Genomic DNA, 19,097 nt, shown 5'->3' with positions numbered 1-19,097 from the left:
TTTTTTTTTTTGCTTTTTGGAGGGCAATTGGACTTAAGTGACTTGCCTAAAGTCACATGGCTAGTATGTGTGTCAAATGTCTGAGGCAGCATTTGAATTCATGTCCTTCTATTCACTGCACCACCTAGCCACCCCATTTGGTGGGAATTTTCAGTGGCGATATTATTTCCAAATGTATTTAATATGGTATTCCGGTATTTCAATTGCAATATCATTCAATGGCAATTTATTTTGAAATAATTAGTAAATGTATTTTAAGTATTATTGTTATTTTTCTTTATTATTGTATGAGTTTCATAATAACATTAAAAGTGATTTTTAAGGGTTTGCTACATTGAACAAAGTTATCTTGACATATAATGTTTTACCAAAGGATCACATATTCAATTAAGTCACTGGGAGGGATGCAACACAAAAACTTTGCTTTAGAACCAATGTGTAAGAAATATGTGTCTTACATATTGAACTGCCTATTATGTAATCTGAACTCTAATTTATCACTGACTACATGCATCACCATTTAGGCTTCTGTGAAATTACAATTTTCTTTAAAAAAAAGGATAAGGTTTGCTTTAAACTTAATTTTGCCTACCAACCCTTCATCTTTGGAGTAAAAATAAAAATGTATTTAAATATGAACTCCAAAGGATATTAAATATATTTTCTACCTCTGGAATATGGGGTAACAATGTCAAAAGGCAGCCTGGAATTATTTTATGGTACTCTGGGATATTTTATGTTGAGATTCTCATAGCTTTAGGGGCAGATACAAATTAAAGGAAAAGGAACGGGAGATTAGAAAACTGTAGAATTTGCCTGGCGGACTAGTGGGAGGGTCCTTTTGTGATGAAATGTTGCATAAATAATGCCAATGGGGGTCTAAATTCACTGTTGCCATGGAGACCTTTGTGCCTGACTGAATTCTATTCTTTTCTGTTTTAAGGCTGCAACCACTAGGCTTGTGGTATCTCTAATGAATATTGCTTTCTTTTTTCTTTAAATCAAAATGATTCTATGCTGAAACCAGAGTATGAGGATTTGGCATCTTGACTTTTTCTCCCCCTTAAGGATATTCCATTGCTTTCTCTTTTAAAAAATCATCTAAGTTTCTTTTTCTGTTTGGTAAAGGGAGAGGGGAGGGAGCTGGGAGTGACTACAACTGCTTGCATTACTGCTTTGGGAAGGAGGGAAAACTAACCTTGCAGCTTTGCTGATTAGTCGTCTTGTTTGCCTAGACTACATTTTGGGAAGTGTTTAAGGACCATTTATTTGCAAACGGTGCAACAAAGGTAAAAAAAAAAAGTGAAAATTAAATGTCTATTTTTAAATGTTTTTGGTATGAAATTTGTGGGGGATTATAATTTGGGCTAAAGTTTGTTTTGTTTTGTTTTTAACTTCAAGGCAATAATTTTATTGAGTAAACTATAGTTACAACTCAGCTCACAGGAGGTCTTTTAACAATTCACTCCAGATCTTCAAAACTTAAATTGTTAAAAGCTATGTGTATGTGTGTACATAAGTAGATCAATTTTAACAACTTTTTACTTATAATAAATTGTGAAATAAAATCATGAGCTTCAAAATTGTTGTTTGAACAGTTTTAGATGGAACAAAAAGTCATGATAGTTCATAATACAATCTTGATTCAAAACTTCAGAAGAAAATTTTATTTGAAAGTTGTGTTTTTATTCATTTTACTAATCTAGGACTAGTGACATCAGTAAACCAACACAGAAAGAAATTTAAAAAAAGCTCTTTCTAGTCAAATAAATAGAATAATCACTGAATTTATCTTAGAAGTGCAAAATGTCTTTTCACTGCAATATTTTGAATTGTAAATTCATTGCTTTGCATTGTTTTTCCCTGCTGAAATACTTTTCATTGCCATTGAACATCATTGTATGTCAGCACAGTAATTGTATGTTTTTGTGACTACAAATTGTTCAGGTGAGAATGAGATATTCAGATCATATAATTATGGAAAGCCCTTAAGACCCAAGGTTTTCAACCAGATTTTATTTACATAATGCAACTCATTCAAGCAACTGTAGAGAATGTTAGTTGAAACAATTTTGACCTCACAAATTTCACAGGTTTGCCACAAAATCTACTTTAATAGACTGTTTGTTCCATAATTGTGATAATTTTTCTTTGTGAAATTTATTTTTGGATCACTATATAGTTTTAAGTTATCCATATTTAGTGTAGTATTGTGTGAGGAAATAAATGAAACTTCTCTACAAAAATACTGGAGGTTATTTCAAAAGTTAGGGGGATTTCCAAATGGTGATCATTAATGGTAAAATGGAGAAATTAGTGTTTGGTGGAAAGTGATTTTTAATACATATGACAATAAATGTTATTTCAAAACTGAGCATCTTTATAAGATTACCTTAATATTACCCAAAGTGTCTCCAGTATGAATGAGTTATATTATCTTTTAGGAAAAATAAAAAAGTTCTTTCTGGAATCATAAATATTAAAATTGTATATATTTTAATTGCCAAACTATGAAATTTAATGTGTCCCATAAGCAAATAATAATAACAATAAGCCAATCATTCAATGGAGTCAGAGAATCCAGAATTAAATCTGATTTCTATTACTGACACATGTTTGCCTTTAGGCAAGCCACTTAATCTCCCTTAGCCTCAATTTCTTTATCTGCAAAATGAGGGGATTATACCAGATGAGCAGTAAGAGCCATTCTGTCACCAAGGCCTTTGATCATATGATAATTTGTCTCCATAGTAACATAGTTTGTCATCCAAGGTGAATTGAGATTGAATTAGTTCTTGACATTTTCTTTAAACATTTATCACATGGATATTTCCATTCATGGAGAATAAATAATTAAAACATGATTAAGCATATTATTATAACTCTCATACACGTACAGAAGTAGAAACTTTCTTAGTCAGTTTCAACTCATGTATTCCATGATAAAGCCAAATTGGTGTTTTTATACTTCACACATGCCATACTCCATCTCCCACCTCCAAGCCTCTGCACAAGCTGTCTGTCTTGCCTGGAATGCTTTCTCTCCTTTTTTTCCCCTGGAATTTCTAGCTCTTCTAAAGAAACTCAATAGCCCTCTCCTTCAACAGGCCTTTGGTACTTTTTCCATTTATTAGTATAGTACTTCCTTTAGCCCTCCAAAAAAGAAATTTTAAAAATATGGTTATTAATTTTGTATTTACTGATCAGTGCACGTGCCACTCCCTCCAGTAGATAATAAGGTGACTGAGGGCAAGGAAGTTTTTTTTAAAACAAACAGACCTGTGATTTCATTAGTATAGGGAATTTCAGATGATGAATCTCCTTTTAATAATGCAAACTGTCACCTGCAAATTACATCCTCAGAGAGTTGCATTATGGCTTTGAGCAGTAAAATGTGGTTGGTCCACACATGATGTGCCCTTAGCATAATTTGCATCCATCCATAACACCCTTAAAGCCTCAGAAGACACCTTAGTGCCTTACTATCCACTACTAGTAGTGCAATGCTAGAATGGAAATAGTTCTCACTTGGCCTTACATTAAGGCCAGTAATAAAAATAGAGTCAGTTAGGTGGCTCAATGGATAAACATTAGTCCTGCAGCCAAGACCTGAATTCATATCTAGACCCAGACACTTACTAGCTGTGTGGCCTTGGGCAAATCACTTAACCTCTGCTTATCTTAATATACGGGGGAAGGAAATGGCTAGCTACTCCAATATCTTTGCCAAGAAAACCTCATTAATAGTACTGGCATGCTGTAGTCCTTGGGTTCACATAGAATTGGACATGACAAAACAACAGCAGCAATAATGTTGTATTGTATTTTTTTTTTATTATTTTGTTAAACATTTACCAATTAGTTTTTCATTTGTAAAGCTGCACTAAACTGAATTTGACACTTTTGCTGACTACACCTTGTTGCTCATTTCACTAATATCTTAATAACCCTAGACAGGGGTGTTCCAGAACCAATTCCACCTGATTGTTAAAATTGCAGTGTAAACATTTATATGGGAGACATCAGCAGATGGCACAAATCTTGGCTTGATTTAGGGTTTTGTTGTCTAGGCTTAAGAAAATGGTGGGGATGGGACAGCTAGGTGGCGCAGTGAGTAAGAGCGCTAGCCCTGGAGTCGGGAGGACCTGGTATCCATTCCAGCCTCAGATACTTAACACACACACAAAAAATACTGGCCATGTAACCTTGGTCAAGTTACTTAACCCCAATTGCTTTAAAAAAAAAAACAAGAAAAGAAAATGATGGGGAAATGTTAATACTAAAGATTAAACTTAGAAGTGTATCATGTTTTGCACCTCCAATTGCTGAATATACACAACAGGCCTATACAACCTGTGACGTGTGGGTCACATGCAGTGAGCCAAATGATTTCTGAAAAACATACTTTGTATGTGAAGGAATTCCTTTGGCATGCAGCAAGTGGCCCAGGGGCTGTACAAATTGTGTAGGCCTGATATACAAGCACACTTCTAGCACCTTATTTAGAAGTGTCTGGTGTGTGGCAGACCCTGGTAGTAACTGCTTTGTATTGAATTGAGTTTTTCTAGGTACTAGAATAAGGCACAAAGAAAGCCTTTTACAGAGCTAGTAACATTGTTCTCTGAAATGTAGTAGGATCCTGCTGTGTGGTGTAGTGAAAAGAGAAGGGGATTAGAGAGACCCCAATAATATCATCTATTCATTCACTAACTCACTGAGTGACCTTGGGTAAGTCTTAGAACTTTCCAATGAAGGTTCAATAAAATCGAATGGAAAAGGAAACATGGAGGGAATGTCTCAGATTAGACAGATCATCTTTTAGTTCTCTTCTTAATTTAAATTTCTATGTTTTAATGGCAAGTTCTCGATAATTATACCCCTTGTAAAAAAGCACATGTGAGTCCATGTAGTAGCTCCAAAACATTAACTAAGCAATTAATAGAATTTTCAACAGTTAAAAACAGTAACTTCCAATTTCAGAATTGTTAGTAAGAAAGAAAAAACTGATTTAATGAATTAATTTTGTTATTATCTTTAGTCAGATGGTGTCTGTGTGAATAAATCGTACTCAAATTGTGAAATAAATTCTCAAAAGTCTAACAATTATTAAAAAAAAGTTCAGTAGATCATTCTCAGGTGCTCTTTATACACAAAGGTATGAATGACAAACAATTAAAAATGTTTATGTTTTTCTTTTCTGAATCAATGTGCTTACATACCATTTTTTTCATTTTATATAGAATATAACACATCAAAAGCACAGAGAAGTTATTTTGAAAATAATAAACTATACAAACTCTTGGTACATAATTAATAATATTTTACTCTGTGTTCCAGCTAACTATGTGGTGCCCTCCTCCAATTTTTATTAAGCATGGATATATAACCTTGCATACACACACACACAATACACTATATATATATGTATATATATATATATAGAGAGAGAGAGAGAGAGTGTATATACATACACACTTGCATATATATGTATTATGTATATAAGTACAAGATGTGACATTACTCTCGGAAGAAGAAAAGTATTATTCTTTTAGAGATATCCACCAATTCCAGCCTTAATTTTTTTTTTCTGAAAAAACACAAAATCATTGCTAGCACATCTGGTTGTTTTAGTCCAAGATGAATAGGTTGCCCTATAAATTATTCATTGTATAAACACATGGCCTACAATTTTTCAAATATTGTGTTTCATTTGGATGTAATTGTTCATCTAACCAGAGTAATCCCACACATGATTATTTATTGCATAACCTCTACATTAATCATACTTTCCTTCTTCATGAATCTCATCTGCTTCAGTTCATTTTAAGCCCTTATGCTCTTATGAACTAACTAGGAATTTTCATCAGCATTAATAGAGCTTATGTCAGAGATTCTGCATATTCACCATTGAAATGTTAAATGAAATTAACTTTAGTTACACAGAGTAAGAATTAACTGCACCAACATTATTATGGATAATTTCTGCCATATATTAAATATATAAACAGGAGGTGAGGGGAGGGAGAAAAAGACTTTTCATTTATCATGAGACTTTTAGTATATATAGTTGTGGTTAAATTTGTCTATTTTACTAAGGGGTGTGTGTCTGTGTTTCTCTGTGTGTGTGAATACTATGGTTTTTTCACTGAATGGAAACTAGAGACACTATCCCAGTGTCATATTTATGAGTCACAGTGGGTCATTCAAATGAGGCAAGTCTTTCCGATGGACATCACTTAGGTAAAACCAATTTTTTTCAGGCTGTAATATATTTCATTTATCAGTTTTAAGTGGCCTGCTTCTCTTGTGTACAGAGTAAAATATTAAACTGGAATTCCCTCGTGGTTGACAATTTTTAAAAAAGCAAAACATTAATAATCCAGACTTTAGTATGATTCATGATTGCTATCTTAGCATCTTAGTTCTACATACTGTCAATTCTCACTCAGGCTTATCTCACTCTGAAAAGAACTTTTTTTCATACTTTTAAAAAAAAAATCAATCGGGATTAAGTAACTTGCTCAAGGTTACAGGGCCAGTTATTTCTAGGTGTGGTGCTAAGTATCTGAGCCCATATCTGATCCCCAGGTCATCCTGACATTGGGGCCGGTGCTCTTACTCACTAAGCCACCTGGCCACCCCTAAGCAATTGGGGTTAAGTAACTTGCTCAAGGTTACATGGCCAGGTGTTTCTGGGTGGGTGCTAAGTGTCTGAGCCCAGATTCAATCCCCAGTTCATCCTGACACCTGGCTGCCCCTTTTTTTAATACTTTTAAATAAATCTAGGATTCTCCAAACAATAGAAACAACTATGAACAGCAGTGTACCCATATTGCTTTTCAAATATATCTCTCTACTTTTCAGTTAGACCTTACCAAAGGCTAATAACCTGATTGAGTGTGTTGACAAAAAAACAGTGGCGTGAGCTCTACTCTACTTTCATTTATGGCCCTACATTTTCTACCAGCCTACAGAGGTATGACTTTATGGGGTCTTATGGAAGAAAATACATGTTAAGCTTTGATAGAAACATAGGAACCTCTTTTAAAAAGATGATGAGGGAATGAGTTGATCATTGCTTCCTCTGTTCCCTTTACAATTTCTTCTTACTTCCCCCCTTTCCCACTTCCCCCCCCATTCTTAAACCATGGTATTCAAATTATCTCAAGCATTCTCATCTCTTTATACACTTCCCTTGGTATTTCCTTACTCAACTGGGGACCTACATACATTGGAAGAAATGAAGCCATAAGCTGAGCACTCATCTCTCCTTGTTATTTTTACATCCCTCTGATACCATCTTCCAATATCTCCTACTTCACTTCAGTCTTTAATGAACAGGTAGGGCAGGAAGGTGGTAGAGTGGGGAATGCCAAACCTGGAATCAGGAATATTCATTTTCATGAATTCAAATCCAGTCTTGGACTCTTATGTGACCCTGGGCAAGTCACTTAGCCCTGTTTACCTCAGTTCCTCATCTATAGAATGAGCTGGACATGAAAAGGGCAAACTACTCAAGTATCTTTGCCAAGAAACTCCAAAAGGTGTTACAAAGAGTTGGACATGACTGAAAAATAACTAAAGTACTATGAGCAACAGTCCTCTTTGCCAAAGCAAACCCTTCTACATGCACTCTTTATCCCGACCCCTTCCATCTGCTCTAGCATATTGCCCTCATTTCCATGTTCTAATTTTCAAACCCTACCTTTCTACTGTTACCTTCTGTTTCCTATAAATAAGCATGATCAACAACTTTCCTCCATCTTCAAAAAGCCCTCACTTGATATTACCTTTGTCAAAATATTGAACTTTATCTTTCCTTGCTGCCTGCCAAACTCCTTAAAAATTCATCTATATACTGTACTACAACTTTCTTTTATCTCACTCTCTTCTAAATCCACAGCAATCTAAACTTTGATATCATTAGCCTTTAGAAATTCTTTGCTAAATCTGATGGTCTTTGGTCAATCTTCATACTCCTTGACCTCTCTATAGCATTTGATACTATTTACTAGATGCTCTCTCTTCTCTGAGTTTTCATATCCTTGTTCTTTTGATTCTCCTTCTTTCAGTCTTTCAGTCTTCAGTGGATCTTCCTCCTTATCATATGCCCTAACTGTGAGTGTCCCCAAAATACTAGCCTGGACCCTTTCCTCTTTTCAGTCTATACTATCTTCTTTGTTTTGTTTTGTTTTGTTTTTTGCTTTTTTGGAGGGGGGAAGGCAGGGCAATTGGTATTAAGTGACTTGCCCAAGGTCACATGGCTAGTTTTGTGTGTGTGTGTGTGTGTGTGTTTAAGTGTCTGAGGCCAGATTTGAACTCAGGTCCTCCTGACTCCATGACCAGTACTCTATTCACTGCAGCCACCTCGCTGCCCCCAATCTAATACTATCTTGATTGATGATCTCATCATCTCCCATTAATTCAATTCTCATGTCTATGCAAATAATCCCTTTCTTCTGAACTGAAATTCCACATGTCCAGCTACCTAGTGGATATTTTGAACTAGTGGCCTCATAGTCATCTCAAATTCAAAATGTTTAAAAGAAAACTCATTATCTTCCTCCACTCTAGTCCTCTTATATTCTGAATTTTCCTCATCACATCTGGCCTGACCTTGCAATTAATCAGTCGATAAATATTTATTAAATGCCTAGTGTCAGATACTGTGCTAGGCATTGGAAATACAAAAAGTGGCAAAAGACATTCCTTGACCTCAAGGAGTTCATAATCCAGTGGGGGAACTACAAGCAAACAAATATGTACAAGCAAGCTATGTACAGGAAAAATAGGAAATAATTAAAAGAAGAAAGGCACTAGGATTAAAAGGATTTGGAAAAGACTTACTATAGAAGATGGCATTTTACACGAAACTTTTAAAGGAAGCCAAGGAAGCCAGTAGGCAGAGATGGGGAAGGAGAACATTCTAGGAAAGAAAGATAACTATAGAAAATGTCCAGAACCAAGGGATGGGGTGTCTTGTTCATGAACAGCAAGGAAACCAGCATCACTAAATCAAAGAATTCATGGCAGAAAATAGGAAGACTGTAAAGGTTGGAGAGGATTTAGGTTATGACAAGGTCAGCTAGGTAACACAGTAGATAGAGCACTGGGCTGGGAATCAGGAAGACTCATCTTCCTGAGTTCAAATGTGATCCCAAAAACTCATTAACTGTGTGAGCCTAGGTAAACCCTGTTTGCCTCAGTTCTGCATCTATGAAATGAGCTGGAGAAGGAGAAGGCAAAACTCTAGTATCTCCAGCAATAAAACCCTCAATGGGATCCTGAAGAGTCAGACATGACAGAAACATCTGAACAACAACAGGTCAAGAAGTGCTTTGAAGGCCAAACAGAGAATTTTGAACCCTAGAAGTGATAGGGAGCCATTGAAGTTTAATGATTGGGGTATGAGGGTGGAAAGTGACATAATCAGACCTGTGCTTCATAAAAAACCACTTTAATGGTTGACTGCAGGATTGATCACAAATGGGGAGAGACTTATGACAGGCAGCAGGTTCACCCACCAGCCTGCTATTGCAAAAGTCAAGGCTAAAGGTAAAGAGGGCCTTCAGCAGAATGCAACAACAAATTTGTATTTGATCTCTCTGCTTCAAGCTTCCCCCTTTTCCAATACACTCTCCACTTAGCTGCCAAAGTGATTTTCATGAAGTGTAGGTGTGACCATATTATATAATCCATCCCCCCCCAACACTCTCAATGAACTCCACTGAGCCCCTATTGTCCCCAGGATCACATATAAAGTCTTCTGACTTCCAAATTTCATCTCAATCTGGTCCCTTCCTTCTTTTCTACTTATCTCATAATTTATTTCTCTTTCTTGATGGTCACACAATACAGACATATTTGCCATTTCTCAGCCATGTCTCTATCTCTTGTCCCCATGTCTTTTCACTGACTCTTCCTCATACCTAGAATCCTTTCCCAACTTAACTCTACCACTCGTTATCCTTGGCTTCTTTCAAGACTCATGTTAAACTCTACCTTCTTAAAGAGGCTTTCGTGGTTCTCCAAGCTACTTAAGCCATCTGCTGTAAGGTTATCTTTCTTCTATTTTCCATTTATATATTATTGATATATTATGTCCCCCATGATGCAAGCTCCTTGAATACAGAGTCTATTTTTATGTTTTTTCCCTTAAAACATCCAACACCTAGCACATAACATTTAATAAACGTTTATGGATTGATTGATGAGGAAAATGAATGGACAAAAAAGCATGCATGAAGCATTTACTGTATACAAAACATTATGTGCATCATAGAAAGGTGCTGAGTACTAGGGATGCAAATTGAAAAGTGAAGACAGGTCCTGTTCTCAAGGAGCTCATACATGAGAGAATTTAGTTACAAGCCATATGGGAAGGTCCCTTAAGGTACAGCAGCAAAGCAGATGGTAATGTATCTATCTTCATTAATGTCATTTCCATTGATAAAATCTCATCTGATTATGGTTTTGAACCATAAGACAGGGACAAGTACTTTAACTTGAGAACTTTCTTTTCTGGGTCTTCTGGATCTTAGAAGCTCGGGCTCTAGATGTCTACTGGACATCTAGAAGCAGTTGTCTATTTGAAGAGTCTTCTCCCTGGAATAATGTCTGTGGAGGCCTGACTGGAAACAAGTCTGAGATTTTGAGCTTAATGGTACTGCCTGGAACATATCCATCAGGGTCTGTGGGGAAGGGGTAGACAAAGTGAGTGTGGTGCTTTGACTTGCCTGGCACATGTTACCTCCTGTCTTTCCCTCAGTGTGCCAGGACAATTCAACAAGGCTGACTTGCCTGCACTTTAGGTAGTACCCAGCTTGCATTTAGTGGGGATGGCAGGTCCTGTCTACAAAGTTATTGTTTCTCTGTGTTGTTTATGGAACTGGGCCTAAGGTAGGACCAGAGGTAGAGGTTCAGTGGGGAAGATAGGACTGCCCCATTCCCAGGTCCATTGGGCTTACCTGTAGTTGTTTAATGGTTTGTTTTGGTGGTTACCAGGAAGGTAAATCCCTTCTCAACAGGGCTTGATGACCCATTCCATGGTGGATAGAAGCTGGGCCAGTGGTCTGGGATGCTTTTCTATTATAGGGCTTTAGACTTGGGGTACCTACTTATTTCCTTTAGAGCCTGGATAAAGGCAGTGATGCATGGTATATGTGTTTTGAGGGGGTTGGGAGGGTGATTTTATTTACTTAGTATATCTACAATATATTCTTCCCACCTCCCTCTTAGAGAGTCAAGTCAAATGGTGATGGCAGAACAGGTGCTAGAAGCTAGATCTCCCGAGTTGCAGTCCTGTATCCTTGGCTCTATATTGTGCCAACTTTCTATTACTTGAAATCCCCACTCCAAGAGTCTTCTAAATATCTTAGTCAATTTAGTTATCTAATTCATTTGTCATGAATCCTTAAAGTATATCGACTCATCGATTCAGAGCTAGAAGGGACCTGAGAGGACATCTGTTCCAAGCTCTTCATTTTTCAGATGAGGCAATTGAAGCCCAGCAAGGACAAGTGACTTTTCCAAAGTCTCTTAACTTCTTATGAATTATGAGAATTCTTCAGTATACAAGAAGGATTTAAAGGACATAGTAAAATATCAAATGGTTAACACAATACAAGACTCTAGGAATTGTGTACTTTCTAATTTGGTCTAATGAGCATATTACTTGAATTTTCTTTAACTGTCTAGTGCTTCTTTATATTCCTTTGTTAGAGAAAACCAAAACAGACAATTTGTAATTCTCCAAATTGCCAAAATAATTTTTAGATATCTGCAAAGTTTTTATATGTAACTTTAAGAAGTCCCAAATTTTGAGGGGATCATGGATGGACAAAAATTCAGAAATTTCACCATCTCAGTACAGTGGTATATGCCCCCAAATGCATCTAATGTCATAGTGTCCTTGGATCCAGATTATTTTCCCTGATTTAATTGGGCTGCAATGCAAATTGAGCTAATTTATAAATAGCCTAATAATGCACTTGGGATTAATAAATATTAAATCCATTAGACAAACTCACATTTTGGCACTTTTGAAGGAAATGTATAAATGAGTATATTGTTTTCTAATGAAAGATGGGATTTAATAGAAAGTGAAGTCATTTGAACCGTCTACCTGGCTGAATTTTCTTTCTTGGAAAATGGTTGCCCATGTGACTATATATATATATACTTTTTTTTAAATGAAGAACAAGAAATTACACTAAGATATTCATGAGGATATTCATGCACATTAATCTTTTTCTGCATTGTTATTTTGGCATTCATAAAAAAGAGTTAACAACATACTCTGTGCTAAAGCAAACCACCATCTAGTAAAAATTGCCTACTTTTTCTTTAGGAATTTTGAATAGCATTTTAAAAATAAAGCAGGCAGGCCGTTAAAATTCCCTAATGAATCTGTGATTTTGATTTCTATGTGGTTAATACTATCTGCAAAAGCAATTATATATTGGCAAGTACATAATGACCACATGTCATTAAAAGGGAGATCCGAGTAAAATGTATTTCTGGATCAATAGAAATCTGTGGAATTACCACAAATTAGTAGTGATGGTGATGGGAAAATGACACAGTTAAAAAAACAAACAAACAAAAAACTTAATATTGACATTTTAAATGGATATCACCATACCAAATATCCAGTATCTCCAAGCTATTTGGAATAAAAATATTTTAAAATTTAGAGATTTAGCAAAAAAATATGAATTTCATATGGGGAAAAGATGAAGTATATGTAATCTTTTTACTGTCAATATAGAAATTGTCATAAATAGGTTTTCTGTGAGCATAGAGAAGGGCTTACATCTGAATATTTTTATTCAGCCACGAAATAACTTATTTTGTTCACCTATATGATAACCCACATAACCTTTAAAATAATAGCAAGATTGCAAATTTGTCCAGGATCATTCCTATCTAAACCCAGGATCATTTCTATCTAAATAATTTGTAAAAAAAAAATGAGATAGCAATATCAATGACTACTGTTAATCTATACCATCTATAACTCTATAGGATAAGCTTACATCTCAATGTTGTTATTCAACAACAAAAAACATTTTCCTACCTCTGCAATAGACTAAAGAATATTAAATATAAAAATAATAGCAAGGCAGCACTTGGCCCAAGGACCTTTTCTATCTGAATTCCATGAAACAAGTGACAATTATATAATGATGTTGATGATGATAATCAAAAAATACAGAGATGGGGTTACATTTTAATACATTTATTTAGGTATGAAAAAATAATAATTTTGTCCATCTATTCAATAGTCATTAAAAATCAAATGTAAAGAAACAATAGCAAGACTTGGCTCAATAATATTTCTAGCTGAATAACACTCAAAAAGAAGAGAAGAATGAAATGACTAATGGAAAGTAATAGTGATTCTTATAGCACAGTAGTATTCCATTACAATCATATACCTCAACTTGTCCAGTCATTTCCCAATTGATGGGCATCCCTGCAATTTCAGTTCTTTGCCTGTTAAAATTGGCAGAATGTTTCATCTATTGTATTTGATCCTCACAACTGACACTGAATTAAATATTATAAGTATTATACCTTTACTACAGATTAGGAAACTGGTTAAGACCATTTCTCTGATGGTTAGAAAGCTAGTACTAAATGCCACAGGTAGTATTTAAATTCAGTTCTCCATTGCACCATTCAGAATTCATGACATATTAATTATTTTAGTAGAAAGATTTTTAAAAATGGATTGGATGGCACAATTTATAGAAACACACGCACACACACACACACACACACACACACAATTTAAAGTTACAGGGCCTGCCTAGGGAGGTAGTCAAGGGCCACAGATTCAATTCCACATTTTCTCAGTGACTTTAAATGAAGACATGGAAGGAGTGAATACGAAAATTGGGAAAGCCTTCTAAGCGGAGGGGGGGAGGGGGGGACTGGGGGGAATTGGGGGGGGTGTAAAAATGTTTTTAAGATATTTGAATATATGTAAAGACAAATCCATTAATTTATTTGACCGACTAACAAACAGGATTATAAGTGCCTTGAGAGAAGGGTCTGTCTTCTTTCCATGCCTCAGGGTATCCAATACAAATCCTTATACATAGTAGGTATTTGATTTGTGGATTCAGTGACTTATTGAATAACAGCTTGTCAGATATGACTGTATAGGATGCCATTGTAGACATAGGCGCAATTACACTATTTAAGAATTATTTGGCACTTAAACATTAATAGGCAGTGCTACAGAATTGAAGGAGTAAGAGAGCTCCGTTGGTTAAGGGGATCCAGGAAGTGTTTCATTGTTTTGCAACTGAGGTATGATGTACAACAAAGAGCAAAACAGTGAGTGAGGACATCTGTGTCCTTCTCTACACACACATGCCCCCCATGCTGTTTTTTTCAGTAGAATAGTATTTCAGTCATTCGGTTCTTATGTGGATTTGTGCATTTCAAGTTCTTGAGTACTTGTTAGATGGGCTCTTCTTGTCCACTATTTAAACCATGACTAGTTGTTGTTTTTCCCACTTGAATAGAAAAGGGAAATGGTTTGAAAAAAGCATTGACCTAAAATGTAGAAACATCTGCTGGATTCATGAGCAGCTTGCTGGCCTAGTCTAGCAGCCAGGGAGCCTGTAGCTGATCAGTTCTGCCCTCTTCGCCAGGTGTAACAGCAATTTCTAGAAATTGCAGTACATGCTTTCAGGGGACACAAGGATAATTTGGCCATCCTAAAAGGCATTAACAAAATATTGGAGAAGCACAGACAGATGTTAAGGTTATTGGTGAACAGAAACGCATGTACTTGGATGCACTTTACTCAAGTTTAGCTTATGTGCAAGATCTTGCAGTCTCATTATTACTAAGTGGTTATGGGATGTTAATTTGCTGTGGGCAGCTGTACCTGATATACTTTATGGTTGTCCAGTTAGTTCATGCAGATTTTAGGCATCCTTTACAATTAGCTAGAAATCTTTGGTTTTTCAACATGGTTTCATTTAATTGAATTTTTAACTAGACTATAGTGTACTAAATTTTGGTATACAGTGAGCGTATGACTCACTATTCTCTTTGATCAGGAAGGAAACTGAGAAACTGATTTATAAAAACAGAAAGACATTCACTCATACATATTAGATAAATTCAGAAGGATAATGATTATGGGAGTAGTTTATTGGGCACAGTTTATTCTGCTAGACATGTACAAACTATTTCTGCTGTGGAAAATTCAGCATCCTACAATCCTACAAAGGCTTGTTTGTTGGTATGCAAATATGGATGGATTATTCCTTACCCTTTCTCCCACATTACACTGTACTCCTTTCATTCCCACCACAGGAACTTAAAGGATGAACAAACAAAAAACCTCACAGCTTGCAGATTTAAATGCAGTCTTTTATGAGTTAGGTGTAGGTCATCCTGCAACTTAGAAGTTCATAAAAATGCATTAAAGAATAGTTTTAAAAATATGCTACTTAGTCCATGGTGGGAAAATAACATTTAAGGAAAATATCTCTAAATTTAGTGCTATATATAATTAGGAAGTTTGATATCCAAGAGAGATTTTTTCAATAGTTAAGTATTTTACTGTGTCAATTAATAAAAAAACAAAATTAATTTTAAATTGTAAAGCTTACTTAATTTCAATATGTGATATCTTCAAATGACACTAAGCCTTCTGGGAGACTCTGCATATGAATAAGATAAATTATAATAAGGATGCCTGGTATGGAGGAACAAACCACTGATTAGAAGTTAGGAGGTGTAGGTTCTAGTTATAACTCTCATCTTAAGCAACCAATCCTGTGAAGGTAACTTACCTTTCCTGGTTTTCATTTGTAAAACAGGGTGATCAGTATTTGCTTTTCCTACATTACAGGACTGGTGGGAAGATATAATGAAATAATAGCTATGAATGTCCTATGAAATATGTCAGAAGTCATATTAATCATACTTTGAGATTTATAAATTGCTTTTCTCACAGTAACTCTGATATATGCTTTCTGGTCACTTAATCCTGGGCAAATTACTTAAATCTCTGGGCTGAAGTTTCTTCATCTGCAAAAAAAGGATATCCATGATTATACTCTCTTTTAAGTTTGTTATGAGTAAAGTGCTCTATAAAAATGTGCATAGAAGTGAGCATATTTGTTGTTACATATACATATGTACACATAGGCATGTATACATATTTATACATGTATGCATGATACATGCTTTGGAGCTACTCTCCCTAGCCACCTAACCATCCCTCACACTGTTAGGCTGAGTCTGTGGAACACGGCTTCTAAGTCATCCCTCAGGATGACAAGGGGGAGCTCTGAAGGGTTCAAAGTAGAATTCTAGTTCTAATATCTCACAGGTTCCCACTTTGGTAGCTTTTCAAATAGAACATTTTCTAAGGTAATAGAGGAAGAGTAGTTAGAACAGTATATTCCCCACAATAGTCTACGACAGTCTCTCCTACCAGTACACATAGAGTCCAGAGGAGGGTAGTCTCAGATGTAGAGAGCACCCGTGGCAAAAAGGTGACTCAACTCTCTTGGTTGCTAAAAGTCCTTTTCTCCCATTTGTAGGAGAAACGATAAAGCGATAAAGTCCCCTATGGCACTGCTTTTTTTTTTTTTTTTTGCCATATTCCTCATAGGATTCCTGAAATTGCCATTCAGTGCATCTAGTTTTGCCTCTGCTCTAAAGGCAGCTGCTGAGTCAGCTATGCTAAGGATGTTACTGGGTCTAAGACATTTATGGGGATTCCAAAACTCATCAAGACCCTTTGAAGCACATGATATACTCCTCCAGAAAAGAAGAAAGGGGAAGACACTGAGACCAGGACTGAAGCTCTTCGTCTCCCAAGCTATTCTTTCTGAGAGGTATAATTAAAGGCTTCTACCACTAAAATGACAGATGTTTGAATTTCTGATTCCAAGTTAATTTGCTTGGTTTATGCAAGCCTGACAAGCAGTAGTATACAGGAGCCAGCTCTGACCCTAGCTAGTTGTTGTTCAGTGGTTTCAGTTGTATCTGATTTTTCTTGACCTCATTTGGGGTTTTCTTGATAAATAGATAATGGATTCATTTGCCATTTTCTTCTCCAGCTCATTTTTTTTCCATTTTCCAAATGCTTTATTAACTTCTGATTTACATCATTCATTTCCACCAGATTTTGAGTTACAAATTTTCTCCCCATTTTTCCACTACCCAATGCCCCAAAATAGCAGTCCCACAGGATATCCCCTCCTCCAATCTTCTCTCTCCCATATTTTCTCCCATACCCCTTTTGACTTTTCCAGTAGGGCATGGTAGATCTCTATGCCCCAGTGCCTGTATATCTTATTTCCCAATTACATGTAAAATAGTATTAATAATAGTGTATATGTATATGTATATGTATATATATATATATATTTAAACATTTTATTTTAAAACTTTGAATTAAAGATTCATTCCCTTCCTCCCTTGTCACCGACCCTTACTGGGAAGATAAGCAGTTCAGTATAGGTTGTACATGTGTAGCTAATGCAAAACTATAACAGTAGATATATTGTAAAAGATTGACTATATTTCCCTCCCTCCTATCCCACCTCCCACTTGTTCTATTCTCTACTTTGATCCTGTCAAAAGTGGATGCTTCTACCTTCCCTCCCCCAACCTGCCCTCCCTTCCATCATCCCCCCTCTCATTTCCTTCCCCCCTACTCTACTAGATACCCTATTTAGTGTGTATTTCATTCCCTCCCCAAGCCAAATTCAATGAGAATAAGGTTGACCCATTTCCTTTTGCCTTCCTATTCTTACCCTCCATTGTAACCATTTTCCCTTGCCTCTTCTTTATGAGATAGTTTACCCCATTTTGTCTCTCCCCATTTCCTCTTATTATATTCCTCTCTCACCTCTTAATTTCACCTTTTAAGTATCACCCCTTCCTGTTAAATTGGTCCTGTGTGCTCTATGTATACCTGTAAACATATATACACATTTACATATGTATTCATATGCCCATATACCCTCATATATAAACACACACACATACACACACATATTCCCTTCAACTATTTTCATACTGACAAAAGTTTCATCAGTTACAAGTATTGTTTTTCCATGTAGGAATGTTAATAGTTCAACTTTGATAAGTTCCTTATGATTTCTTTTCCCTGTTTACTTTCTCATGTTTCTCTGGCTTCTTGTATCTGAATGTGAAATTTTCTATTCAACTCTGGTTTTTTCATCAAGAATGCTTGAAAGTCCTCTATTCCTCTGAATGACCATATTTTCCCCTGAAACATGATACTCAATTTTGCTGGGTAGGTGATTCTTGGTTTTAATCCCACCTCCTTTGACCTCCAGAATATCATATTCCAAGCCCTTCTATCCCTCAGTGTAGAAGCTGCCAGATCCTGAGTTATCCTGATTGTGTTTCCACAATATTCAAATTGTTTCTTCCTGGTTGCTTGTAATATTCACTCCTTAATCTGGGAATTCCAGAACCTGGCTATAATATTCCTAGGAGTTTTCTTTTTGGGATCTTTTTCAGGAGGTGATCGGTGGATTCTTTCCACCTCTATTTTGCCCTCTGGTTCTAAAACATCAGGGCAGTTTTCTTTGAGAACTTCCTGGAGGATGATTTCTAGGTTCTTACTTTGATCATGGCTTTCAGAAAGTCCAATAATTTTTAAATGATCTCTCCTGGATCTATTTTCCATGTCAGTGGTTTTTCCCATGAGATATTTCACATTGCCTTCTATTCTTTCATTTGTTTGGATCTGTTTAACAGCATCTTGATTTCTCATAAAGTCATTAGCTTCCATTTGCTCCAATCTAATTGTGAATCAATGATTCTGCTCATTGAGTTTTTGAGATTCTTTTTCCATCTGGCAAATTCGGTTTTTAAGGCATTCTTCTCCTCATTGCCTTTTTGAGCCTCTTTTGCCATTTGAGTTAGTCTATTTTTTAAGGTGTGATGTTCCTCAGTCAGGCTGTTGACTCTCATTTCGTAATTTTCTTGCATTGTTCTCATTTCTGGCAAATAAGATTATCTTAAGCAAAGATATTCACCCATGTGATGGTTATATATAAACTACCAAAAAGGTGCCACAC

General features: G+C 35.9%; 1 protein-coding gene across 6 annotated transcripts in view; it reads left to right on the top strand.

The window, feature by feature from the left end:
* Positions 1-19,097, top strand: part of CTNND2 (catenin delta 2) — a 1,206,354-nt gene that overhangs the window by 416,213 nt on the left and 771,044 nt on the right. The window contains exon 1 of one of the 6 annotated variants that reach the window (XM_069077226.1): positions 116-1,289. The exons of the other annotated variants lie outside the window; for them this stretch is intronic. The gene's annotated coding sequence lies outside the window, so the exon portion shown is untranslated. Of the gene's footprint in view, positions 1-115; positions 1,290-19,097 lie in introns of those variants that run through there. 6 annotated transcript variants of the gene reach the window in all.

Source organism: Petaurus breviceps, unplaced genomic scaffold, assembly GCF_028583685.1.
Source record: "Petaurus breviceps papuanus isolate PSGF00001 unplaced genomic scaffold, PetGlider_PUasm1.0 151, whole genome shotgun sequence".
Taxonomy (NCBI): Eukaryota; Metazoa; Chordata; class Mammalia; order Diprotodontia; family Petauridae; genus Petaurus; species Petaurus breviceps.
The sequence above is the reverse complement of the archived record's forward strand: the minus strand, read 5'-3'. Positions and strand labels throughout refer to the sequence as shown.